Raw genomic sequence first — 26,542 nt, forward strand, 5'->3', positions numbered from 1 at the left:
AGGTATATTGTTGTGAATGCCCTCCTCTCCCCTGTCATAATTAGTCAGTTTGACTCCACATCCAAAATCTTAATCCTAGGCATTATCAGGCTTTGGTTTAAAACAGTCACTAACTAAGAAATGTGTCAGCTGTTTATCAGTGACTGGGCATCAAACTGTGGATGTACTTAAGCTTCCCCATACAAAACAGCAGCCTGAAAATTTGGCAGTTTGTGGAAGAAATGTTTGGGTTGTGTGAAGGGATGTTTTTTAACTTTTCTTTTTGAAGTCAAAATGAAATCCTTATTCCTGCCAAGACGTGTTCTTGAAAGAAAGTTGCAACCTTTTGAGGTAGAACTAAGGATACATGCATTTGTTTCGCTCTTTTAGGTTTTTGGCACAACTTCTCACTGTCTCCTGTTTTCTTCCTGTCCTTTATTTCTCATCTTTCTTCCACTCTTTTTTTTTCTTACTCCAGTTGTGTTCATTCCCTTTGGTTTTCTGCTCTAAATTCATGTATTACCTCCTCCCAACACTTCACTCAGGTCTCTGCTTTGACACTATTTTGGGTGCAAAAGAGTTACTTGTTTACTTTGAGATAGAATATTAAACTGCTCAAACAAAAAGCAAGATATCTCATTGGTTTTCCATGCATGTGGAAATGACTGAAAGAAGCTTAAGGAGATGAGCTGGAAATTTTCTATACCATTCCATTATTGTATCTCAGTAAGCATGCAAGATGCATGGTACTCCACAGAAATACCAAAATGCTTATGCAGCATTATGAGCCACAGCTAACAGATTATCTTTTAAATTAATTGGAACAGCATGCTTAATTGTTCCTTGGTAAAAATGGCTTGAGAAGGTTGGAGAGATTTAGTTTTAAAATAACTATAGAGGAATGAAATACCATATTGCTAGATGGTGTGACTGCAGTGGAAGTATCTGTGGACTGTACTTTTCGAGCATCAGTTTCTGGATTATGTGTTATCTTCAGTGTCTACTGTGGGTTGGAGGGGGGGAAAGGGGAGAGAGGTTTTGTCACATGTGGTATTTCTGAGGAAGCAAAGGGAAGGTTTGCCAGTGTCACACAACTGCTGTTCAAAGGCTGATGAATGAGGAAAGGCAGTGGTAAACACCTCAGTGCTTAGTTTCAGTTTCATCAGCTTTATTAAACCTTTTTGAATCCTTCAATTGGCTATCCTGTTGATTCAGGGATATGGGATTAGCTGTTAGCAAAGTTGTCATGGTTGATTTCTTAGATTGTGTTTGGGACACATCTGTTTGGTTGCCTTTACACACTTTTGGCCAGCACCAGGTAACTCAGAGGAGAAACACTGACAGAGAGGTTCATGGGGATATCAACTTGCTTTATTAGGCTTCACCTTGTTCCTTAGTGGTTAGAGACTGGATATCCTGAAGCATGAGGAATAATATTTATTTCCACAATTTCAGTGTTCAGCTCAGCTCTAGGTACTGTCAGTATCGATACATACTGAGTCAGTTCTTAATCCCATTATGGTTTTGGCCTTGCCATCTTCCTGTGGCAGTGAATTCCACAATCCAATTACAGATTATGTTAAAATTTATTTCCTTTTATTGGTTTTGAGCTTGGCATAATTTACACAGACATTGTTTCCTTTTGTTCCGACCTATACGAACTTGATTTCAAGATCTTCTATTTCTAGAACACTTACTTAATTTAAAGCACCAGCTCTTACTTAATTCCTTTTTTTAATGTTATTCATCCCAAAAGTGTTCCCAGACCATGTCACATGCTTTTGACAATTCCCTGAGTGTGTCCTGTGGTTTCTCTTTTGAGGCTGTCTGTCCAGCTTACACAGTGTTCAGTTTGTTTGGTGTTTCTGATAATGTTTGATGTAGCCAAACTTGGTGTGAAAGGCAGAAGTAGTAATCTGTGAAGGATTTGATTTTAATCTCAGATAATGGGCGTGCATAGGTGGGAGTACTGTACAGTATCATGACAAATCCTTATCTCTAAACATAAGTCAGTAGGATTCTTTGGGCCAGATTCTAATGTATGAGAAAAGAAATTTCTGAAGAGAATGGGGGAGGAAATGTAGAAGGAAAAAAACAAACTACATTTCAAATAGATGATAAAACCTGTGTGTTATCTCCAGATCCTCTGAGCAGTAATTGATTTGGCCTGCTATGGTTACCATACAGTAGCTCTGAAACATTCATTATATTTTCCCTGCCCCAAGGCTTGTAGCAGAAAATGGCATATTTAAATCCTTTTACTCAGTCTGTTAAGTAGATAAAAAAACCTGAAGGTTTTAATGAATGTGAAATAAGGGCTAATGCAGTAGTCAAAAGACTCTCCATTGTTTTGACTAAATGAGACTGTGACCATCTTTAGGTTCTAGTGAAAGCCAAATGCTGGAAGCTGGATGCAGAGATCCATCTCACTGTGGAATTACACATTTGAACCCTCTACTTTGGTTTGTTTGTTTTAATTTATTTTTCACAGATCTAACTCTGCTATATTTCTTTTAGTTCCCCTCTATCTTGTTTTAATTTTTCCAAGGTTAAAAATGGCTTATCCAGAAAATTTGCAGCTCATTGCTAATGGTAAGAATGTTGATTACTCAACAGATACAGTGAATCAATATCACTTCTTATTTTTGTTTTGCTGTTTGACTTGAGGTTAATGTTTTGGCTTCATATTTCCTGGTAAGATGAACTGTATGACATTGCTGTGCATAATTAGCTAAATTTATGCTAAATGTTTTGTTGTTTGTCTGTGGTATCATACTCTTAGATGCCTTATTCTCTGCCTTTTCTAATGTCTTCTTTTTTTGTTTTGTCTGAGGAAAAATTTTGTTTTGTTTTTTGTGGTTTTTAAAATTAATTATGAAAATAAGCACTCAAGGTGGACAACTCCTCTGGCTTGTTGCTGGAGCAGGGGGAAGCTGAGCTGGAAATGATTCTCATCAACTAGTAGTGTGAAATCTTTGGCTGAGAGTTGATGGCAATTTGTCACTCACTTATATCCCTGTTAGTCACTATAGAAGAATTGTTAGCTTTCTCTTCCTTTTTCCTTATTTCCTCTGAGTTACTCTGTTTGCTTTTGCCTTGCTTTGTTATTTTGTCTCAGAGAAATCTCTCCAGGATGTAAGGGGTGTTACGCTGTATCTCTTGAAAGCTGTCAGGAGGCAGCTGGCAATCTCCAGACCTTCCTCCCCTGGTGCATGCTGAGTGCCCCAGTCAGCAGGACAGTCCTCTGTGTGACAAGAGTCTGGGGCTTGTGTTTGAAGGCTAGATAGTTCTTGCTGATATTTAGGGATGCTGGATTTGGGGAGGAAGCATTACACATGAGTCCATCTATCCCCAGGAATGCCATAAATGGAATGCCTTTTGCAAAGCATCACCAGGAAAAGAGAAGCAAGTCTTGCTCATCAGTCAGAAGTTATTCCTATAATAAATACTCAAACCTCAATTTTGAGAAATAACACTCTTCTGCAGCAGAATAGCAGAACAGATCTCCTTCCTGCAGGGGATTGAATCTGCAATGTGTCTTAAAGGGCAGAATTTAGTTATTTGTCTCAAATAGATCTGTCTTCTTCTCTTGGTTGTAAGTTTGCTCTGTTTTACTTAGAAAATTTCTTCTCAAACTCTTCGGCATGCATTGCCTCTGAAGAAGCTGCTGTAACAGTTTCTGAGATGAAATACTAATTTCTAGCCAATATATTATGTATTAGCAATGCATCCTGGCAACAAATGTTGCTTGAAACCACATACTCAGAGAGGAAGGTGGGAAGTGCAATTCAAAGACTCATGTTGCAGAGACAGCTCAGCAGAACATGTTGCATGTGGGAAGTGCCCCTGTGGATCCAGAGAAGGTTCATCTTGCCATCTTGGAGGAGTTTCTAAATTGTTTGATTTTATGCAGGTCTCTGAGACAAATCCTTTTGCCTTCAGCACCCCTGGCTGCTGTCATCTACAGGAAAGAACACGCCTTGATTCTGGACATTTGCAAACCAATGCTTGTCTTGTGGCAAGCATGCTGGATGCTTATGGTCATCCAGAAAAAACATGGAAACTTTGAAACTGGAAGGTCAGATGCTGAAGAAGGATGGCCACTGCTTAAAATGCAAATGGTTTTTGCCGGAGCTCTTTTATATGCTGATTAATTGAGTTCAAGCAGTTTACATGGGCAAAGATTCACTGTTGCACTGCATCTGGTGCAGGAGTTACAGTCTGGTTGTCCATGCCACTGCAGGCTGTGCCTTCCCGTTAGTGAGGCTCTTTGTAGTGTCAAAAGCAGTGGCTTGCTGGTCTCATCCTTTTCCTATCTGAAGTTCCAGAGTGATAAATTGAAGACTATCATTACCAATACCCTGTACCTCTCCACTTTATGGAAAATGCATGCAGTAGACAGTGAAATTGTCTCTACCATGTGCAACGAAAGAAAAGGTCTTTTTGTCTTTTTCACAATTTATTTTTCAGAGAGTGTTGCAATTTCTTTTTGTAAGCTGGATGTGTAGTCAGTGCACTTCATTGAGAAGCTAAGAAGCTCTGTTAAATATGTGAATTTGTGCAGGGAGTGTAGGTAGGCGAGACCTCAGAGTTTAAACAACTCCCAAGCTTACTGATTTATTTTGCTCAAGTTTTTTGCATCTTGAAACAACCTTTTGCTACAGTTACAGCACTGGATCATTTGCCTTGCTGTGTAGTATTGACTAATTATCTTTAAAAAAAATGAGCTTGCAGCTTCCAGAGCAAATCAGGAGTGACACCATATCAGCACCACAGGTGGTAACCACTTCCTATGCACACAGTAAAGCTGCTCAGTGTAAGGCTGCTGGCCCTGCAAAGTGCCAGGTCTGAAAGGCTGAAGTACTGACCTTTCTAATACTGTTTGTGAAATTAGTGCAGTGAGTTACTGACTGTAGCTTTCATTGATGGGCACAGCTTCACAGACTAAATCTTGCTTACTCAGACTGACAGTCTCACAGCTAATTCCTTTGGACTCTTCCAGGACCATCGTGAGTGTAAATAATTTAAGTATAGCACTACCTTTTGAAGTGTTTGTATGAATTCAGAGCATTTTCATGTACTGTGGTACATTCCATCAGAGTAATCTTACATGTGGGATCATCAGAGCTTCCTTTTGCATTAATGCTAACGATTTAGTTAATTGTTACTTCTGATAGCCCAGCAAAACCGAAAGAGCTGTCTTTTGTCCTTTGTTTTTTGGGTATGGTTTGGGTCTGGATTTTTGTTTGTTTTTGCTATTAATCTCTGAACAACTTGCCTAGGTGCTACTAGAAGCATATGGTGAACAAGCTGTTGCTACCAGCAGAAGCGTAATTCTGCAGGTGTCAGATGCAATGTCAAATTTCTGTGGTCAGTAGTTAATGTGTTTATTACAAAAAAAAATTGTGATTCTTAGGATGTGTTACTGAAATATCTTTTAAAAGACTTCTAAACGTTATTTTCAAGAGAAACTTCAGCTATTTTGGCACTTGGGTACATTGACAGGCCTAGGACACAGAAGCACAGGGAAATGAAGGCTGAGGTAGGAGCAGATTCATACAAATCAATATTGAGTGTAACTGTGGAGATGTCAGGATGGGAGTCTCCAGCAGAGCTGCAATTCAGTGTATTGAATTGTTAGATTGTGCAGCCAGGTGAGTTATTGGCAATGCACATCTGCTTCTACCTCCAGTTACAGCAACTTCCAGCTCATTGAATGTCACGTTGTTTAAAAGTAGGGGCTGGGTTGGGCAGCACAGGTAGTGACTGACAGTAGGGAAATATTGCCCTACAAGATCATAACTTATATTAATGACTGGCTAAAACAATTGGGAGGTTCAATTGCATGTGGAATATCAAAATGCCTTTGTCCCTGGCCTTTGACTTCTTGAGATCTATATTGAGATCTAAGCAAATGTGTGTCCTCCATAGTTTGTAAGTGTCTAATGACAAATTGCATCTTGTATTGTTTTATAGCACACTTTGTGAGAACGACTGAAATGGAGCCCAAGCAATTAGCTTTTGAAGACAGAGGTTATAAATGAGATGTAAAAATGGAGAGTGTTCTGGAGTTTCAGGTTTTGGTTTTTTATTTGGGTTTTTCAGGGAAACTGAGAGTGGATTTAGAACAAAAGCTCATAAAGAGCCAAGGATATAGGATTTCAGCACTTCAGATTTGTCTATTTGTACTTGCTGACTGAAAGGAGCACATTCAAATCAGACCAGCAAACTGCTGTCAGATGTGTTGTGGATGAACAGGGAATGGGTTTTTTTCAGATGTTCCATAGGACAGAAGAAAGAAGGGAATGTCAGTTATAAACTTTGAAAGTAAGAGGCTGAAATATATTCCAAGAGTATTTTGGGGCAAGAGTGCCAGTTTAAATATTTATGCAGTGTTTTATTGTACTGATTCAAATATTGAATAGCACCTGACCCTTGAATTTTTGGATCCTTGCCTGACTGGCACCCCCTGATGCATATATTTACTTAGAAAATGGCCTTCTGTGGCAGCTGCTTTTCATTGCAGGAAATTGGGAAAGCTGGATTTTGATCCAATTTTTGTCACGATTTTTATGCTTGACTTTGAGTTCAAGAAATGCCTTCCTATGCATCAGTTTCTTCAGCTGAGAATTAAAAGGAGCATTTACCACAAGATTGTGAGATTCTGTAGTGGAAGCTTATGGATGTTTCCCTTTTTGCTATTTTCTCAGACCTCTTTATTGTTCACAGTCCTGATCAATATTGGACAACATTTAGCTGGCTTCCAACTTCCCTCCTTCAGATACCACCAAACCTTGTAAAAAAATAAGGCTTTTTCTTTCCATCAGTAGTTTTCTAGTTTGGCAGTGCTAAACAGCACAGTCTTTGGCTACCCCTATAGTACAGACTGGCAGCAGAGCTCCTTTTCCCCACATGAAACAAGAAACTGAAGTTGTGCTACAAACACCTGTCCACTGGCAGCTCTGCTGAAACCACCCTTTAGTCATTAAGACTGGTCTGGAGATCTTCAACTTCTCTGAGCTGAAATTGTGCAAAGATTACTCTTAGTTGCTGCTCTGAGCTGGAATTGTGGCCATGCAAAAACCCTTTAAGCTGGCAGTTTAGAGTTGTAGGCTAAAACCTTGGTCAATGCAGCTACTGCCTGCTACCCAATATAATCATTTTATGCAGCAGTATGTAGTATGTGGTGACTGTCACTTGAGAGGGATTATCCAGGATGTGCCTGATGTAGAGAGAGTGAGCTGAAGTAGCAAAACCTAATAGTCAGAGGTCTGGCCTAGGCTATTGCTGGATGCACACCCTGCTCCTGAATTTGGGTTGTGCACTGGCAAACTGCTCCATAATCTCTGAGAATTTGGGTATTCCTGCCCCTTGCCTGCCAGGCTTGCAGCATTGGCTGCTTTTGCAGAGCTCAACCTCAAGATGCAGATGTCCTGACTTCAAAATACCAGCAAAAAGTCTTTCCAAATTCCCAGCCATGCTCTGTGCTTGTTTATAGCTGAAACCCTGGGGATGCAAGATGGTTTTAGCAAATAAACGTAAGGGATCTGTGGAGGGATTTCTGAAACAATCATTCTCTGTTTCCCTCTGTGTATTTGCAGACTCGAGGAAAATGGAGAATGGAGTTGGCTTGTTTACCCAAACTATTAGGCTGGCTTAGCCATTCCATGATGAAGTTCCATTTCAGTACTGAGCTTACTAGGCCGTGGAGATAAAAATAATCAATTTGATTATTTTTGTCCTCCTGTTTTTACATTCAGGTTTCCCAGGATTGGATCAATGTCTGCCACCATTTCTTCCTGTAAAGCATACCCTGAACCTTTCTGCAGACACATCTGCTCCAAGCATCCAAAAACTGCCTTTCTTTTCCACTGTCAAGAAATATAGTGGTGGCTCAGCGTTATGGCCATGGCTCCGACTGGGAAGCCAGAGTTAACTAAATTTAAAGCATTTGTTCTATTGCAGAGCAATATGGCCTGATGGTCATGCTTTTACAGAGGATGTCCAAAACTCGTGCTCTGCAGAGCTTGCCTTTGGCTTCATTTGATCAAACTGATAGGACGGATATGTCAAGGGATTGTGCAGGCAATTAAAATCTATGAATTGGATTAAAACACAAATATTAGTATGCTTTGATGGGATTTTTTTGTTCTTGATTGAGATGCTTTTTGGAGATAAAGCTGGAATCAGCTCCTAATTTGCAGTTGCTTGGGGCTTTGCTGTTTGAGGTTTCTTTATTTTGCTGCTCTTACCTATTGACCTGCTTGATTAATTTTGTGTCTGAACTCCTGTCCTTTTTATTCCTGACTCTTCTGCCTGGTCAGAACACAACTTAAAAACAAAAATCTGTACAGTTCAGATGACCAATTAGGTCTAGACTTTAAGATAAATGCTTAATGACTGTGAAATAGTATGTGCTTCATTTCTTGCTTCAAGACTCTTATTTTTTTTATTAGGACCTGAGCTTGACAAAGAAGGATGAGGCCAGTGGCAGTTATAAAGGGTGCATTGTATTTTTACTGCAGTACTGAAGTATTGATTGTTGACTTATTGATAGGCTTAATGCACAACCATTTCCTTAGTTAGTGTTTGAATGTCCATTAGAATGTGGCTTGGTGCCAGAATATTGAAATCCTACATTTATAATATAATTTGTCTATCCAAAAGTACTAATGGGATTTGGATTTAAAAAAAGATAAATAGGCAAGTTTTAAGTTTCCTTGTTTTATATTTGTTAACCTTCACATACTGAATTGAACCTCTAAAGCAGGAGACACTGAAAAGAAGACAGAGGGAGGCTGACAGAAATCCTAATATTTTGAGGTTTGTGCCTCTTGATATTTTTCACCTTTGATCTTTGACATGCCCAGCGTTTGCTGAGCTGCTAACACACAAACATTAAGGGATGCTCTAATTTATTCATTTTAAAATAGTTACTGTTTTTTTTCTAGGGGAAATTTTATTTTTATAGCTTCACAAGTGTGTTGCATGTTATATAGCACTACTAAAAACATGCCTGTTGTGGTCACTGTGTAATGCTTCTCCAGATGTGCTTCTCCTCCCTGCAGCACATGAGTGATCTGTGCTCAGTTCCTGCAGTGCTTCCCAGTGTGGTTTAATGGACCATGTTCCTCTTGGTCCCCTCTGCTCGAGTCTCAAGCTCATGCTACTGATGGCCCACTGTCCAGCTTGTACAGAGACCACATCAGGCTTTGGACAGATGGGTGTGGAAGGCCTGATGCTATTGCTGCTGCACATGAATAATCCTGTAGAAAGCAGCTATCCTGATAATTGGGGTGACTTTCTTATATTGATAAGGGAGACAGAGTGAAACTTTTAATTGCTATGAATCACTTGCCACTGTGGTGAGCTAGAAGCCTTTCCTTACCCAAGCCTTTCCTTTATAATTGCTCTGGTACAGATAACCAAAGATCCTTCAGGAGCCATCTCTCCCTTTTTTAGAAACACAAACCTTCATAAAACAGAAAAGATTAACCTTGTTTTGATTTATGTGTATCTGTGGGCTTGGGTGGTGGCATGGCTACACTTTGGATGGAAAATGACATTTTCAGCTATCTGGTTCTGTCAAGTAGTTTTGCTGATTGTTACAGCCTGCTGTGAAAACCAGTAATTAAACAAAAACTAAATATTTCACTGTGGCTAGAAGTACTGGAAATTAAGGGAGACTAAAACAGCTTTCTGCACTTTTAAATATGAGGGGAAACATGGACAAAAGGTGAGGAGCCAAGAGTTTGCTCTCTGGCTACTGTCTTGAGTGTTATTTTATCTCTCTCACCTAGATTTGTAGCCAGGACTTGATGCAGTCCCTTTCCTGTCATTTCAGCTTTCCATTAAACAATAAAGTTTTGTAAGGTAGGGCTTTTGCCTGTTAAGAATCCACCATTTTAAAAGAAATTATTATTATTCTTTGGCAAAAAAAAAAAAAAAAAAGTTTTTATCTCACTGGGAAGTAGTAGAAATTGCTCCATTTCTGAGTAAATACCAATGTGAGCAGTACAATTACCGAGATGAAAGTTGTGCTGGTATTTGTGTTAAAACTGACTTTTTGTTTGCCATGGCATATCTTGGTCTTAGTCTTTGTTTCTCCAGTCATCTGACTTCTCCCTCCCCCTGTTTCAATAGTCTGCCAGATCTGATACTTCTGTGTAGAGGTGGCCGTCACTATTGTGCACCATCTTTCCAAAACATACAAAGATGATGGAAAAATACTTTCAGGTTTTTCTTTTTCACCCTATGCAGTTCATATCCGTTCAATTACTGTGGTTGGCCTGTGAAATTTTATGGTGATTCTTTTCAAAATTTTGAGTTTAGGTGACAGATGATGAAGCAGTTTGGAAACTCTTTCATACCAAGTGGGAAAGAGAGAACATAATAAGCTACTTCAGATTTTCAGTTCATCTTTGTGTGGAGTACAATACAATGTCTAAGCATTTGTACTCACTTTCCATGGACTCTTACATGGCATGGTCCCAGCTTACCTGACTTACTTAGAGTTCAGCTTTTAAAGGTGGAAAAGAAAGGACATTACCATATAGCAATTTAATTAACACTATGGCAACAACTATTTATAGACTTTAAATCATTGCAATGCCAATTTAAGTTGCTCTGTTCTACTTTTTTTTGATACTAGCAATAGGAAGAGATGATAAACTCCCTCTCTACAGGAGGGTGAATTAATAGGTGCCCCAGAAGGCCTGGAAGGGGCAGGATTTGATTGCATTCCTTAAATGCCGAAGACCCAAGTCTCCCAAATTAAATAGCTAAGAAAATCTCTTGAAAGATTTGACTTGCAAGAAAGGCCCTTGCTAATAATGGCAGACTCTAGGGAAAATGCATTTTGGGTGGTATTAAACTTCTGCAGCTCCAGGATCTTGTTTGGAACAAACATTAGTAAAAGTTTTCTTTAAAAAGGAAATCAAGTCTTCTATATCTTTGCCTCCAGCATGTCCTTGCTTCCAATAGACAGGAATTAATGTTATTTGCAAGATCCTAGTTCAGTATTAGTACATGAATAATATGATATATCATAATTGAGTAGCAACAGATATTTTTATATAAAAGTATGCAGTGATGTATGTAATGATGACTGTGCTACTTAAACTGCAAGTCCATAAGGGAGTGTTTGCTTAATAGTAGATGAAGAGTGGTTTGACACAACCCCTACATCTGCAGCCTGTATTATAGTGCCCAGTAATAGTGAGAAGGATAATGCTTCACTGGATGTCTGTGTTTTACAGCATGGTGTGCTATTAGAGCTGTGATTCCCTGTGAAGGTAGATGGGAAACACCCAAGCTGTGCTTAATGACCAAAGTTAAAGCTGCATTACTGGATGTACCTCCTGAGTGGTAAACATTGTGTGTTTACTGCTTTTCATTACTGAAATGTATGTTTTGGAATCCTGTCTGCCCTCTTTGGATGTCCTCTAGAAGGATGTTCTGCAGTAAGGCTTCTTATAATATACATCTGAGTCTGCAGTGCTGCAAGACCTCTAGGGATAACTGTAGCCTCTTCTGAGCCGTGTTGGGGGAAGGATAAATGACATTTGGTGGTCTGTTTTTCATGAATATATAAGTTGTTGTATGACCTTGGTGAATCAGCAAAGTATTTTCACAGGAAAAATGCTTTGACAAAATAATACCGGAAACCTGCAATGTGATCTTAATGCTTGTTTATAGGTGCTAAGTGGGTGTTGTTCAGTGCAATATCTGATAATATCAATCCAACAACAAACATGAGCACACTATGATATAGTATCATAACCAGGAGGAATAACTTGGCCATTTTAAGCAAATGGAGCAGTGTATCTGTCTGCACTGACTAGGGACAGGCACTTGGTGTCTGGGTACCCACCTAAGACCTGACTGTTCCTCTGGGGCTGGACAGAAAGTAGATTCTGCATTGCTTTCTGCATGGATCTTGCAATATGGGCTCCTGTGTAGCAGGAGCTCAAGGAGGATTAACAACACATTTTTGTTTACACCACTGATCAGTCTTTAGATGCTTTAGTCTTGGCCACTACTAATCTAGTTCATGTTTGAACTAGTGACCTCTATTTGAAAGTCACTTTGTCCTTTTAATAGTTTTCTGAGTCAGCCTCTGTCCATTCCTGAGAGCCTCTTTATCTATACACTTGAAAAGGTTGTTCTTTTTTTGTGAAAGACTAATCCCCATTTTGTATGGCTATGCACATTGCATTAAATGAAAGCTCTGTGCATTCCCCTCACACGCCTGGAATGAATCCTTGCTTTTCTTCTAATCTAACAGCTGGTGACTCAGTTTCAGTGGGCTTCTGTTACCTTCAGTTTTGAAGGTTTGGATGGACAAATGAGGAGAAGGTGGTGGTGAGTCTCATCCCCTGCAGACCATTGTTTCCCAATCCCTACCAAGTTTATGTTCTTGAGTTTGGCCTTTCTCTAGGCATTTGCTTTTACTAGAAGCATCTGCCTAACTCCAGCTAGCTGACCTTGAGACATGTAGCATTGCCAATCCATCATCTTCATTGAGCCCAAGATTCGATCCCTCCCAGTTATTTTCCTTCTAGCTCTTCCCATTCTCTAGCTGTGTCCTCACAATGTTTTTGCAAAGAATTACTGAGTTATAACTCAGCAGAAATGGTGACATAATGGTGACTTTTCAGAATCAGAACGATAAAGACAAATAGATTATCATTAGGAAAGGTGAAAGGCACATGAGTACAAAAGTAATAATTACTGACTTCAGTCTTCTAGTTTTGATATCCAGGTGAAACCTCTGTAGCTTTAAGATGTGTGTTTTTTAAGGGATTTAAGGGCAGGATGAGCTGTTCATACCTTTGTTGTCCCTTTCAGTCAAATTCAACAGATGGATGCTTTTATTTCCTCTGCTGGAAGCTGTATCCTCAGTATTATCTAATGTAAGATGACAAGGCAAGGAGATTCAGGCAGAGAAATGAAATGCTAAAACTCCAAATGACTTAATTTGGTCCATAAAGGACAGACTTTTGTTTGTCTGCCAATCATGTCAATCCTGCATGGAAATGCTGCTGGGAGGAGACTTGGTGCTTTTAATATGTATAGCTGCTTAATCATTCTGCTGATGACTATGATATAAAACCATTAACCAAGCAGACATGGCCATGCTGTGTGTAAGCCAGGACTGAAGGAATCTCCCTTCCCAGTTGCTGGGTGTTCTGTGATCTGCTTGAACACTGTGTTTCCACTCCTCCAGGAAATGGAGGAGAACAAACAGCATTGACAGATGTTAGTCATGTCACTTAATGCAGGACTGGAAGGCACTTGGATATCAATGTAATGAGCACAGTATAAAGACCTGAATAGAGTAGACCTGACTTCTAATTAAGCCTGCTGAGATGCCAATACTGATTTCAGTTGTACTTTCACAATGAGAAATACAAATGTGGGAAGATAGTTTGTAAGGATAGTGCTGAAGGCAATTTTCCTCACTGAATTACAGCTGTACCAATTGCTGAGAAGTGGAGATAGCCTTGCCTGCCCAGTGAGGATGAATGTTATAAAAGAGTGGGTTAGCTGGTCAAGAGTCAGTTGGAGTTTGCTGGCTGTGCTGTGAGGAGGAAGGGACATGTGGTTGTGCAAGGGACAGATAAGGTAAGAATATGTTGTGTTGGGACAGACAGGGTTAGGCTGCCAGGTAAGGGACAGCTTGAGGTTAACCAGTCATGCAGAAGGAAGAAGGGAAGTTGCAGAGAGAAGGAGGGAAGGAGTCAGTGATGTGTAGCTGCGTGAGAGAAGGTCTGAAAAGTTTTTAATAAGAGACTGGTGATGGTACCAGTCGTGTCCATCTTGACATAATTACTACATATGAGGATGGTTTGACAAAGCAGCCATGCACTGCTGTTGTTCTCTTTAACCAGTGTGCTTGTGGGTGTTCATTTCCCATGCTGGCCAGCAGTTCTAATGCCACTTTCTTCAGAGCTTGCAGCTGTAATTAAAGGAAAAACACAAATTTAGCTTCTCATCTAAGAAAAACCTAAAATGCCGTCTTCACCTTGACTTTTCACTAATTTCAGAACGGCATGGCACCCCATTCCAAGCAAACATCCTTGTGCATTTTGGGATTCAGCAGGTCTTTTTAGGTCCATCACTGGTGTTTGTTGCCTCTTGGCACCTTGTGGTTTAATATGGGGAGCTATCTGGTTTCCTTTGGCGGAGAATTGAGCAAGTTGTTCTTCCTGAATGTTGGGATGCTGCTAGAAGCCCATACCTTATATCCAACTGGCAGGGTGGGCTATGCCCTTCAGAAAGAGGCTGGGCTGCTCTTTTGGGTATCACTCATCATCACAAGGGGTGAATGCATCTATCTTCATCTGCCTACTATTGGTGAGCAGGCTGGGAGCCACAGCTGCTTCTGTGTGCCCAGTCAGGCCCTGGGCTGCAAACAGCTTGTGCTAAGGATGGTTCTGAATCTGCAGGCAAGTTTCTGTGAATGCATTTTATCCAGTCCAAGATGGATTGAATTGCTGTGGAAATCAAAAATATGGACTTGGTTCTGCATATATGACTCTTCTGTTAGTATTCCAAGTCCATCTATAATTGCTGTAATGCAGGTGGCAAGGTAGAGCTTTCTTCTCTCAGACCACTTACAGCTGATAATATAACCCTGAAGAAACAAAGGTAAAAGCACAGAATTGTTTCTGCTTTCATACATGTGGATGTGCATTTCTGTGTGGTGTCTTGTGGACTTTATGTGATGGGGAATTTGGAGACATTTTGTGAGAAGCAGGAGCATTTATAATTGCATTCTGGTTAATCATCATAAAAGGCTCATGCTTGCTCCTAGCTGATGCTTTGTGGCTTCCTCTGGAGTTAATAATTCATTGCTGGACTGTGTCAAAGCATGCTCTTAAGTCAGGTTACTCTGTGGATTGCTGGCATCAGTAGGAGTCAGAAGAGATGAAAGATGGGCTTAGTGTTTGACAGCCATTAACTTGGTGAGGGCCTCTAGGCAGTGTTAGGTTAACTTCCTCATCCTGTGCTTCCCTGTGTTTGGGAATGTGAGGGACGTGGGAATTCAGCTGCATGTGAAGCTGTGTTAGAATTTCAGTAGCCAGACAGAAGAATGCTGAAATGAAGGTATGAATATCAGTGTCCATATGGTTCTGGTTTAATAGGCTGTGGGTCGAGAGGATTTGCTTGCCACGATGCAGAGGTGACAGTTTTATAAAAGAACTATTTCACTGTGAGGTTGAGCTGCTTTCCAACTCACTGTGCCAAACCTCCCAGGGAGAGCGTGCTTTTACCACCGAGGGTTGAATTTGGTCATGTCAGTGCTTACAGTCATCTGCAAGAGGGATTGACATGAAGGGTTTGGACATAAAAAAGGGGTTAGCAATCTGAATTAAAAATTAACACATTCTCCTCATAATTACAGACTTACAGCAGGCTAATGCTGTACAAAAGAGGGCTTTCCAGACAGAGTTTAATGGCCCCAAAGCAGAGCCATCACTTCTCTCCCCCCCTCCTTTTAAATTAGCATTGGCATGTTTAAAACACTCCTCAAATTCTGCTGCAAAATAGCTGTTTGGCTTTCAGTTGTGGTTTTTGGTGGTGTGGGTTTTTTTAAAGGTGATTATTCTTTTCAATGCTAAAGATGGAAAGTGGTTTGCATATTCATGGCACATTATAATTTTGAAAATAATCTCCTAGTGGATATTTAACAATGGCTTTGGGTAAATGGACACTTGTTGCACTTTGTTTAAACGATTACATCTCAATTATCACTTGATGGTGAGAGCATGGGTAATACCCTCGGTTCTTTGTCACACAGGCTCTAATTAAAACTGGTTCCTGCACTTGCCTCTTGGATAAATATGGACGTGAGGTAGTTCAGTGACACCCTGTCAAATTGCCGAATTGAGTGCAAGTTCTTCATTCATCCGGACAAACGATACCACTAATTGGGGTGTGGATGGCAGTAACAGCACTGCCAGTGTTGGTGCTAATCCTCTCTGCTTGGCTGGGATCCCTCCACCTCTCCCCTGCTTGGGACCAGCACTCTTCTGATTTTACAGGGTTTGTGTTTCAATTCCCCCTGTATCTGCCTGGTCACACAAAGAGCTGATCCTCAATCAGTTCTCTCAGGGGTGTTTCCTGGTCTCTGCCTTTACAACCTGCCTCTTGTTTGGTACAAATTTAGTTCCAAAGCTGTGTTGAAACTCAGGTGTCCTTTGAGCTCTGTAACAAGCCAGTAACTCCCAGTATGAGTGCATCTGTGGTTTTTCCCCTGAAGGAGGATGGCTGTCTGTGATGATGATACTGGATCTTACTGGAGCTGGTCACTTCCCAGTTCTAGTTGTTGTTTTGACTTTGGTTTGCTCATTTGTCTTAGTCCATGTAAGTTAGCCCGTTGCAATAAAGCCCAAATTCCCTGCTAGACAGGCCAGTAGCATCACAATACAGTCAACCCGACTTTTTGCTCTGCTTGTGTGTGAGTAGAACTGTATTGATGTTGAAGTGCTGGGTTTTCTTCCTCTTCACCACAACCTGCTTGTACTCCTGAGCTCTCTGACTGTTCTTTCTGCATCCCTCTGAAGGGGTAGGATGAGTGTGCAGAGCTGAAGGCAGAGGAAGAGACCTCGTCTGTCATTAATGCTGGATAATCACCCTGCTGGCCTTGCAGAGAGGACCAGCTATTGCTTTAAAGCTTTCTCCAGAGCCAGTATGACAGTGCAGTATTTGCTGCTACTGCTACAGTGCTGGATTAAGCAGAGAAGAAATTTTGGGAAGGAGCTACCTATCACTGTTACAACTCACTGCCAGCAATGTCTCTCAATTTTGCTGGCTAATGCTCACCATCAATGGCAGACACTGAAACTGTGGAGCTTCAAAACAGAGCTAATACAGGAGCAGATCCAGAGATGCTGGTCCGGTTCTCCACCTTATCCCTGTCCAGTGCCAGACTGTAAGAAAAGGAGATGATAGAATTGATTGCAGGCTACCATGTTTTACGGTTTGTTGGTGTTGGTTTTTTTTTTTTAAGGTAAGGGTGATTGCTTCCTCAAACTACAAAATTCAAAAGATGCAATCTCCTTTACTCCAGAGATGAAACTTTACCTGACAAGGCAGGAGGTCATTGTGGACACCCAGAGATAGAGTGAGGGAATGATGCTGACCCAGAGAAGGATATTCTTACTCTAATGGCTTCTGTATTGTCATTCTCTTAGAGATACAATGCTTTTTACTCAGAAGGAAGACTTTTGTGGTTTTCCTTAGCTGGGGCCCAGCAGCCCTGAACAGTAGTTTTCCTTCTTCTCCTCCCACAGTCACATCAGAGTGCAGAAGTGATTGATGTGTGAGCTGACTGAACGCTCCACTAAATTGATTGCCAGTGAAACAGATAGCAGTTCCGACATCTTAGCTGGGTTAGCACTCACAGTTGTTTACACTTACAGCCATTTGGGGTGGGTAGTTTCTGTTCATATCCCTCAAAGCTGTTGCTTTAAGAAATCCATAGGTAATGGGAGACTGCTGTGCTGAGCTGTACCGGGAAGGCTTTCCCTGGCAATGCAGTATGTAAAAGAAAGTACAGATATATAATTGTGCTGATTGTAATGCATAGATCTGCAGTTGCAAGGAGCTTCTGCAGTAGAATTACATGGTCAGAAAATAACAGAGAATGTCTCTTGATAAAAGCAGCATCTTTAAAGTTGGCTAGCCAGCTCCAGATGGATGATTGTGCTCCTGAAATCCCTGGGAGGGTGCTGTCTGTCCTCAAGAGTCGACTGTCTCTCCAGGTACCTTTACCTGTTTCAAAGTTTGGCTAGGAAGCAAAAGTTCTGGTTATCCTCAGTGCTTCTGTCTCTGCACCACTAGTGAGTTATGCAAATTAGAGGTAAGTAGGGAGAGAAACCATCAAAACCAGAGCAGTGTGTGTGAGGTGAGTGGCAAGTTACTGAGGCAAGCTCAGCAGCAGGGATGGTGCCAGACATGGACGCTCAGAAATGAAGGAGGAATGCCAGAGCTAAATTATCCCTGCAAATGTAATAACCTTCCTCTCCCTAAAGAGACTTTGCCTGCACTATGGGGTGTAGCTGGTTGTGATCAATAATTTTCCTGTGACTAAGTGCAGTTTTCCACTAAGAATGTTAGATTCAGACCTGTCCTCTCCACTCGTGAAATGCCTAGTAGGAGGATTCAGATATTCGGTGTTCATTTGGTCACAAGAAGGGAGGGATTGCTCCTTTTGGTGTTTTGAGGAAAATCACCTTTAGGATAAAGTTGCTACTTTAGAAGCCAAAACACACTGTAAGAGATCACTCTGCTACCTGTGAAACTGAATTGTGCAAGGTGCAGTGATGCCTTTGGGGTAGGTGAGCCTGAGTCACAGAGCACCTTCTGCAGACATAACCCTGTTGGCAATTGTTCCCAAACCAGAGAGTACCATGTTAATTAATTCAGAGACTCCTGGTTTTTCTATATAAAATGTCCTGCACCATATTTTCTGATATTTCACGTCCAACATACAAGTTGCACTGTTGTTTTAATTTAAACAGAAGTGGAGATAATGAATTGGTGGTTCTGCAGGTTTATCAGTGTTCATGCCCAGTAAAACCCTCTCCTGATAGCTTTTTGTTCTTCATTAAACGTAGACATCCCAAGTCTGGATTTTTTTGCCCGTGTGTGTTTGCAAATCCAAGATGTGCATTTGCGAGCAGAATTACTGAATTATGAAATGAAGTAATGTGGCAGCAGGACTGTTGTTCTGGAATTAAAAAAGAATGATCTTTGAAATTGGGAGTGTCACCAGCAGTTTGCAGACTAGAGCTGGGTTAGTACTGTGGGTTAAATGTGCACTTGGGACCTGTGACAGTAACTTCCCGATAGTGCTACACACACGTTCTGTGAAATGCTTCTTCATGGTTATACATTTGGCATATTAGCAAGTGCATCCTTTATTCCTTTGGTGCTTCTAATTTTTTTTCTTGAAGATGGGGGTGGTCTGTTTCTCGATTTTTCCGTGGCTTTCTGCACTGTAATGATGGCACCATCACCTGACTGCTGGAATACACTGGCCTGACTTTAATCATCGGGTGACTGGCTCTTAGCATGGTTTCATCTCTGCCGTTTTACATCTCTTCTTGTAATTGCATGATTGCTTGCAGCATTGTTTTTCTATTGGTGACAGTGAAAGGCATGAGCAAGTATTTATGTAACCTTATACTTTTCCGTTTGATGTTTAAAGTGTAGGTGAAGAAGTGGTACTTTGCAAATAAAATTCTCTTTATTTGATTGTAAGCAGCATATTTTCACCCTTTACATGCAATCATTGTATTTTCACGCCTCTTGTGCAATCATTTGTAAGACAAGGTTATATATACACACATTCTTAAAGTATCATATGGAGGGAGAAGTAGGTTGAGCCTGTATGAATAACAAGGCTGCATTTCTGTAGTGCTGACAGTTTCATTGATGTATATATGATTACAATTAAATAACCTATGTAAAGCTACAAAAAAAGAGCGATGTTTAACATAAATAGTATCTCAGTCTTTTAACTGCTAAATAACCAAACACAGCAAAACAATGGAGAATCAAAGCTCCTCTTTAAAGAGCATCGACACCAATTAATATGCAGTAAAATTATCTGCCTATACAAGTTGTACCAACAGCTCTGCAGGTCTAAAATGGCAGAAGCCTTCAGTTGCTGTATAAAAATCAAACTACCATTTATTTCAGCCTCATGGTATGTGCAAATTCATGCAGCTCAGTTAAGGGAATAGCTTCACAACTGGTGTTACAATCTGTGGCTGGAGTGCTGCATCACAATGCAGCAAATGCATTTTCCACATTAACCAAACATGACAGCTGAAACGATTATTAACCATGCAATATGTCGGAAGTCATCAAAAATTCACATCAGAGTAATTGCAGTGGCTCGGGGAAAAAAAATAGTAGCATCTCTCTCGTCTTGCCTGCCTGCTGCCTCACCCCTCCTAATTCCTACATGGTACAGTCCGTTAACAATAAAATATCCTTCTGTAACCTATAAACTGTTACTCCCATCAGTTACTGGTTTCAGACTGATGCTTTCCCTAGAATTTGAATAAAGCATCACTGGAAAAAATATATAGATGCTTTACAGGCAGTGGTGTTCAGCCGTGGAAAGCAGCTGCTTTCTCATTGTCTTGCTGGACTCTTGACTGTCTCAGCCATTTCAGGACTTGCAGGTTTGATTTATATATATATTTTTTTTTTTTCTTTTTAAGATGAGAAAACTTGAACGTTAATAGAGATAGCTACAGCTGTGTAAGCTTAAATACCAGGCAGCTGAAGTGTGGCAGTTACAGCCAGCATTAACAGGTCTGTAACTCCTCAGCACTGAGATCTACAGGTAGGAATGTCTGTCTTTTAAAATATGTAAAATGAGGTAAAAAGCTTGCTTTGATAAGAGAGAGTTTTCCCTCAGGTGTCTTTTATGGCGGTTTTTCTTTGTACTGTTGCTGCAGATTGTTTTAATTTGTAGGTGAATAAATAAAGAGAACAGGTGGGTAGTTTTGGAGAAAAGATCCTTTGCTCACAGAAAAGAAACGGGAAGGTCTGTGCCTTTACCTTCCAATGTTCTTCGCTACAGCAGCTGTTGGGTGGGGCAGTCCAGCGTCTGCTTTGGGTTTCATTTGTGTTGCCTTTTTAAAGACCCTCTTGACATTGCTGACTTTGCTTTTTATTTAAGCAGAAATGCAGTAGCATAACTTTCTGAATGCCTTTATTCCTGTTTTCTCTTCCCTAGGCTATGAAAAGTCTATGGAAGTAATTTAAACAAAAAAAAAAGATGCTACTTGATTATGATTTTTTTTCTCCTCTTTTTCATTGTGGTGCAGAGATGTTGGTCCACTCTGTTTCCCCTGTTCTTACATATGCACTTATGATTTATTTAGAAGACATGTTAAACTTTCTTTAATTTTATTTTGAAGTAGTGTTTCAAATGTAGGACAAAAAGAAGAAAATATTTCAACTCTTTCAAAGCAAATTAAGGTACTTGGAGATTTGCTTTTTTTTTGTTAATTTCTTAAATGAGGTGTTGAAGTATATTTGCTTAGTCAACTGGAGTTTGCAGCCTAGGTCCCACCTCTCTTTCAAGTGAATAGGATACATTATGAAAAGGGTTAATCCGGTAAAGTCAAAGTAAAGGGAAGCAGTCAGGGAATTAACATTTATATAAATGTGGTGGCCGTGACTAGCTGGGTGGGTGGCAGCTCATTTAATACTCTCAGATCTGGGGACTTAGAGGCTGCATGAAACTGGGAGCTCTGCCTGCCTTTGGTATGGGGACAAAAGTACAGGGTAGGTTGATTTTTCTCCTTTCCTTTCAGTTCTATTTTTGTATATGAAAGGAAGCAGTTTAATAAAACATTCTGTGCTGGGATGGCACCTGGGCTCTTGCAGTAGAGGGACTTGCCTCCTTTGGGGCTCCCTCCCCAAATATTAAGGTGTCTGCGTGCCATGTTCTGCACTCTTCCTTTTGTCAAATGAGAAGCGATCAGAGGGAAGATACGGAACAGTAGCATAGCATGGCCAAAAAGTTTCCTCTCTCCAACCAGATTACCTGTGCAAAGGGAGGGTCTTTCCACCAAAGCAGCTCAGCAAAAAATCACATAAAGGACAATGAAATGTGTGGTTTGCCTGTGTAAAAACATGGAGGAAACCATCCCATCCCCACTGACCCTGTATGGGATACGGCTCAGTTATTCTTGCAGTTAGTACAGTGTGGCAAATTATTTTCCTTTGTTTGAAGTGGGTGGGAGACAGACTTCAACAACGCTCCATAAATTAATGTATGAAAAAATGCCTGAGACACTGTAATGAATAATTAGCTGTAGGTCTCTTATAGCAGGGGTTTCTGTGATATCTGTTGGCAGCATCTGGACTTGACATTTAATTTACATTAAAGTCCAAAAGCTTGTGTGCCTTGTTAATGCAAGGTGCAAATAAAGGCATGCACTGCTAGACAGTTCCTTAGCCAGGGTGGAGTACAGCCAGAGGAGAAAAATGGAAACCTATTGTCTGTGGTGTATCCTCAGCACACCGGCCTCATGCCCCAAGTCTGGAAAGTTTAAACCTTAGGTTTATTACACAATAGGAGAAATAAGCTGAAAAAGGATAAAGTGTTTATTGTAACATGTTCATTGCAGCGGAGAATTTGGACGTATGCTTTTCTCTCTGAGCCCTTTAATGTCTAACATTTTTAAATATAAGTTGTAGAAATATAACAGGCGTATTCCAGACTTCGGTTTCTTAGTTTAATGATCTGCAATTAATAATTCATATGTAATTTAAATAATTAACTTTGTGAAATGTATCAGCAGTGTAGTAAAGAAAAAACATTTTTAAAGACGGTGGCATGTTAAAATGAGGATTTAAAGATATCGTGACATGTATGAATTCCAAATTGCTTGCTTTCATTGTCAGTAAAATATTTATATTTATTCTAGGGGATAAGGTGTCATGTTGAAAATAGCTGTTAGGTGAACAAAGTAGCTATGATTTATTTACAAATACTGAGGAAGAATGGGGTAGCTAACTTGGGCTTATTTTTTTAACTCAGGTGGATGATTTTGCCAAATCATCTCGTGTTATTTAAGAGGCTGAACTTCAAATTTGCACATTTTCTCGACATTCCAGTGTGTATTAAAAAAAAAAAAAAGCCTACATTCTTCACACTACAGTGAATGTAATCTTGTCTCTTTGTCATGTTAGCCACTATCAGCGAAATAAAGTAAATTTAACTTGGGAAAGGTTTCCTTTACCTGTATGGGTTTTTCTGAGAGACTTCAAACTGCAGTAGAAATGTTATAGGAATCCCCCTTTGTGGAGGTACAGCACTGGGGAAGGCCACCTATGCTGGTTTAGGATTTGCATCCCGGTGTAACTTGGTTGTCGCATTTCCAGTGCTGACAGGATTTTGATGTCTGAACCAGGCGTTGTCCCTGCGAGGCAATGAGCGTTCGCTGCCTGCATCGCTTTCTGTCTGAAATGCAGATGGAGACTGGAAGATGCTGCTTGGCTTTTCTTTTCACGAAGCAGAAACATAATTCCTGCTCCTAAGGAACGTTCAGGAAGGCAGTATGCAGGTTTTCAGCTGTGGGATGGGGGCACGGCAGCCGAAATCTTTCCGCTTGAGTCAGCCTGAGAACAGGGACAGTGTCAGACTCAGTGCTGCCAGACTCACTACTTGAGCCCAGAAGAGGTAAAGAGAACCAATTTTTTTTCATTACTGTTTTTTTGCCTGCAGTTTCAGACTAACTTGGAGGCATTTAACTGTTTCTACTCATCTGAAATCGTGAAGGAAGAAGTGTGGAAATACCAGTCATGTGTTGGCTTTCAAAAAATCCTGAGAGTGTCCCTGTTTATTACAAACACGAAGGTTACATGTTCCCAGTCAGACAAGCAGAAAGATAAAGCACTTAACAAGGGGTGGGGGAGACTAAAGGGCTGCAATAAAATTTTTAGAAGTGAATTAGAGGAGGGTGGGTGTTAATGAGTAGCAGGTTTGTTAAATAATTTGCCCCCCTTGTTGGTAATCCATCAGAAATGTCATTTCGGGATAAGGAATACTTTATTGATTGACTGGGATGACTGTTTGCCTTTTGGATGTGATCCTGAGAAATGAATTTTCTGCTGCTACGTTAAGTGGGTTTTTCTGGTTGCCTATATGTTAATGCTAATGTACAATTAGTCCAGCAGCAGCCACTGCATGCTTGTCTGTGTACCTCCTTTATGCCTTTTGCTTCTCTTTTGAAACTACTCCCTTACAAGCCAGTGTTTTCTGTGGGGTTCAGAGTGATACCGCCTGTAACAGGGCTGGACACTCCTCTTTCCTCAGTTGTATCAATTTTTCCTGTGGTGCCCATAGATTTCCAGTGGCTGGTTTCTCAGCTTGTACCTTCTGAGAGACTCCTCTCCAGCTCGCTGTACAGGGAATTGAGGTGTGGTCTGCAATGGCAACTGTGCTTCATCCCTGCCCCTGCCATGCAGGGACGTGACACGGGCAGAAATTCAACATACAGGTTTCATTTGTCACTGTGTTATTCGAGCATGGTTTCCTCTTAGAGCAGGGAGAATGCACAGCTACTTCTTGAGGAAATGTGGAATAACCACGATGCTAAAATGGCAGCGAAAGAAATAAGAAAATGGCGTCATCAGTGAAATTGGTATCGATGGCTTGATTTGAGGGCGTCCTGCCTGATGTGAGCATGTTTCCAGCAAGAGGTATTACATTACAGCCTTAGTTATGACTGTGCAATGAAGGTATTAAATCATTTAAATCTATAGGCTTTTTCACAGTATTCCCTTAAAAAACATGATACTGGAGAGGCGGGTATAACAGCTTATTCTAGTGGATAATCAGAAATTAACTTTGTTTGCATGCTATAAATATTTTTACTATGGTATTGCATTGTGGATCTCAAGCCCACTGGAATTATCTTATAATTTAATTTACTTAAAATTCCAGGAAAGAGGCAAAGCCTTGAATTTTGTTTTGATTATGGATCTCTTGATGCGTTTGTGATTTTTGTAGGCTCGTAATTTTTAATCACGATCATAATGCGGGGACTTGTATAGCACAGGGGAGAGGCTGTAGCCACTCATCATGGCACTGAGCAAAGCCCCACACTAAGGTCATCCCTCTGCATTCACAAATGTCAAGGAAAACAGGTAGCCATATATTTGGAAATATGATGAATGAGCTCAGGTTTCAGACCGTGTGGTCTGTTCACTCTGTGCTGATGCCATTCCTGATGGTGAAATGCCAGTGCCACAGGAGATGGACTTCCCGTGAGTCCTGCTGCTGGTCCTGCTGGCCTGATCTGAGTGGAGAGATTCCCTCACTCGAGAAGTTGTAATTCCAAGCGAGGTAGCATTGTGTTTAATTGCCTTTGTGACATTTTGATTTCTTTGTCTTGGTTAAGACAAACAGAAACACCATCTGAGGTGTTTTCAGTGTAATGTACCAGTGTTAGCCAGTTGAACAAGCTCCTTCTTGAGTAATGTCTCTTACTCCCACAGCTGGCTGGCAAGAGTCTGTCTGCCTTCTTTCTAGTTTTCCATTATGTTTGTTCAATTAATAAAACAGAGATGTTTATATTCCTGATAAAAATATTTAGGAACGTAAAGATGGTAATATCTTTCTAGTTCTAGAATATTTTTTTTACATTGTTGCTGCTCCTGTTCTCTGTATGACTTCTCAGCAGGTTAGGGCTATTGTAGACTTCCTATTTTGTTATTGCACAGATCTCTTTGGTGCTTTATACCTTGATAGGACTTGGGATTCTTGTTGAACTATTCCCAGTTATGTCATAGAGAGAAGGAAAATGAGTATATGCCTGGGGAGAAAGAACCGACAGGATCAGTAGAGAAACTAGCACTGTTATTTACACTACTTTTGTGTTGCATTAACAATTGCTGTCAAAAATGATACGTGCAGTCGAGGCTGGTGATTGTATGTGAAAGAGAACCTCATTCTAACCAACTTTGCTACAAAATTTTGGATTAAAAAATGCATTTTCTTATTCTTATGCCATTAAAGTCGTTGTGACTTTGGAAAAAACCTACTAAACAGCATTCCCATGTGCTCTGCAGCCCAACATGACATGACAACGATTTTTAGAGTCTGAGAAACTGACTTGTGTAATTGAAGTTATGTTAGTTTTACTGTGATAGAGGGGAAAGACAGAACAAATAGTATGGATAGTTACTAATATTTTAATAATTAGGTATGCTGTGTAAGTCATATAAATTACATACTTTAAATTATATAAATTATATATATTGTGATGGTTGATACATTGCGGTATTTTTTAAGTGTCCTACTTCACTTGTTTTAATTGCACTTGGATTTGTTAAATCTTGGAACTGTCTCTGACATATTTTGTAAAATCTAAAATACACAGGAACACTGCAATGAATTTTCATGTTATGAGTTAAGCCACGTATAAGTACAGTTTTAAATTAAATACTGAAATCACATAGTGCATGAACTCACTGAGCATCCTGCATTGGATTAGAAGAAACTAAAATTAAGCAGAGTCATTTTTCTTGCCAGCAGTGATGATCTCCGTTTATACATGGAACAAGCAGTGCCACATAGCAGAGAGTTCGATTTTGGTGCTGCTGAGTGCCTGGCACAATATTCCTGCAGGAAATCTGAGCAGTGGTATCTTTCTAGACATTTCCAATATGATAAAACTATGGTCCCTGTATGTTTCATGGTAAAAGTTGCTTCTCTTCACTGCAGATACCTGCGCTCTCCTTGCTGGCCACATGCTGCAGATGTGTTGTGGAGCACTGCGGTTGGGTGTGGGATGTGATGTTGCCTCTCAGTGCTGGGGATGGTTTGATATGAGCTGATGGTCTGATACAAGCCTTCCATGCTTAATGGAAGGTGCCCTGGCTGAAGTGAGCACTAGGAGGTGTTTGTATTTCTTCTCTTTAAGCCTGTATGTCTGAGGAACACATTTCCAGTCTTCACTTGCCAGATTCAAACAGGCCCAGCAAGAGTCAAAGAGCGTGCACCATCTGCCCCTGCTTA

At 40.4% G+C, this 26,542-nt stretch overlaps 1 protein-coding gene across 7 annotated transcripts in view; it reads left to right on the forward strand.

Annotated features, from left to right (window-relative positions):
- NUP93 (nucleoporin 93) overlaps positions 1-26,542 on the forward strand; it is an 84,009-nt gene that overhangs the window by 15,926 nt on the left and 41,541 nt on the right. Inside the window, exon 1 of one of the 7 annotated variants that reach the window (XM_088171919.1) lies at positions 20,006-20,183. The exons of 5 other annotated variants lie outside the window; for them this stretch is intronic. The gene's annotated coding sequence lies outside the window, so the exon portion shown is untranslated. Of the gene's footprint in view, positions 1-20,005; positions 20,184-21,161; positions 21,298-26,542 lie in introns of those variants that run through there. One more of the 7 variants, XM_088171918.1, reaches the window with a different exon arrangement.

Source organism: Sturnus vulgaris, chromosome 12 (genome assembly GCF_052056855.1).
Source record: "Sturnus vulgaris isolate bStuVul1 chromosome 12, bStuVul1.hap1, whole genome shotgun sequence".
NCBI classification, from domain to species: domain Eukaryota; kingdom Metazoa; phylum Chordata; class Aves; order Passeriformes; family Sturnidae; genus Sturnus; species Sturnus vulgaris.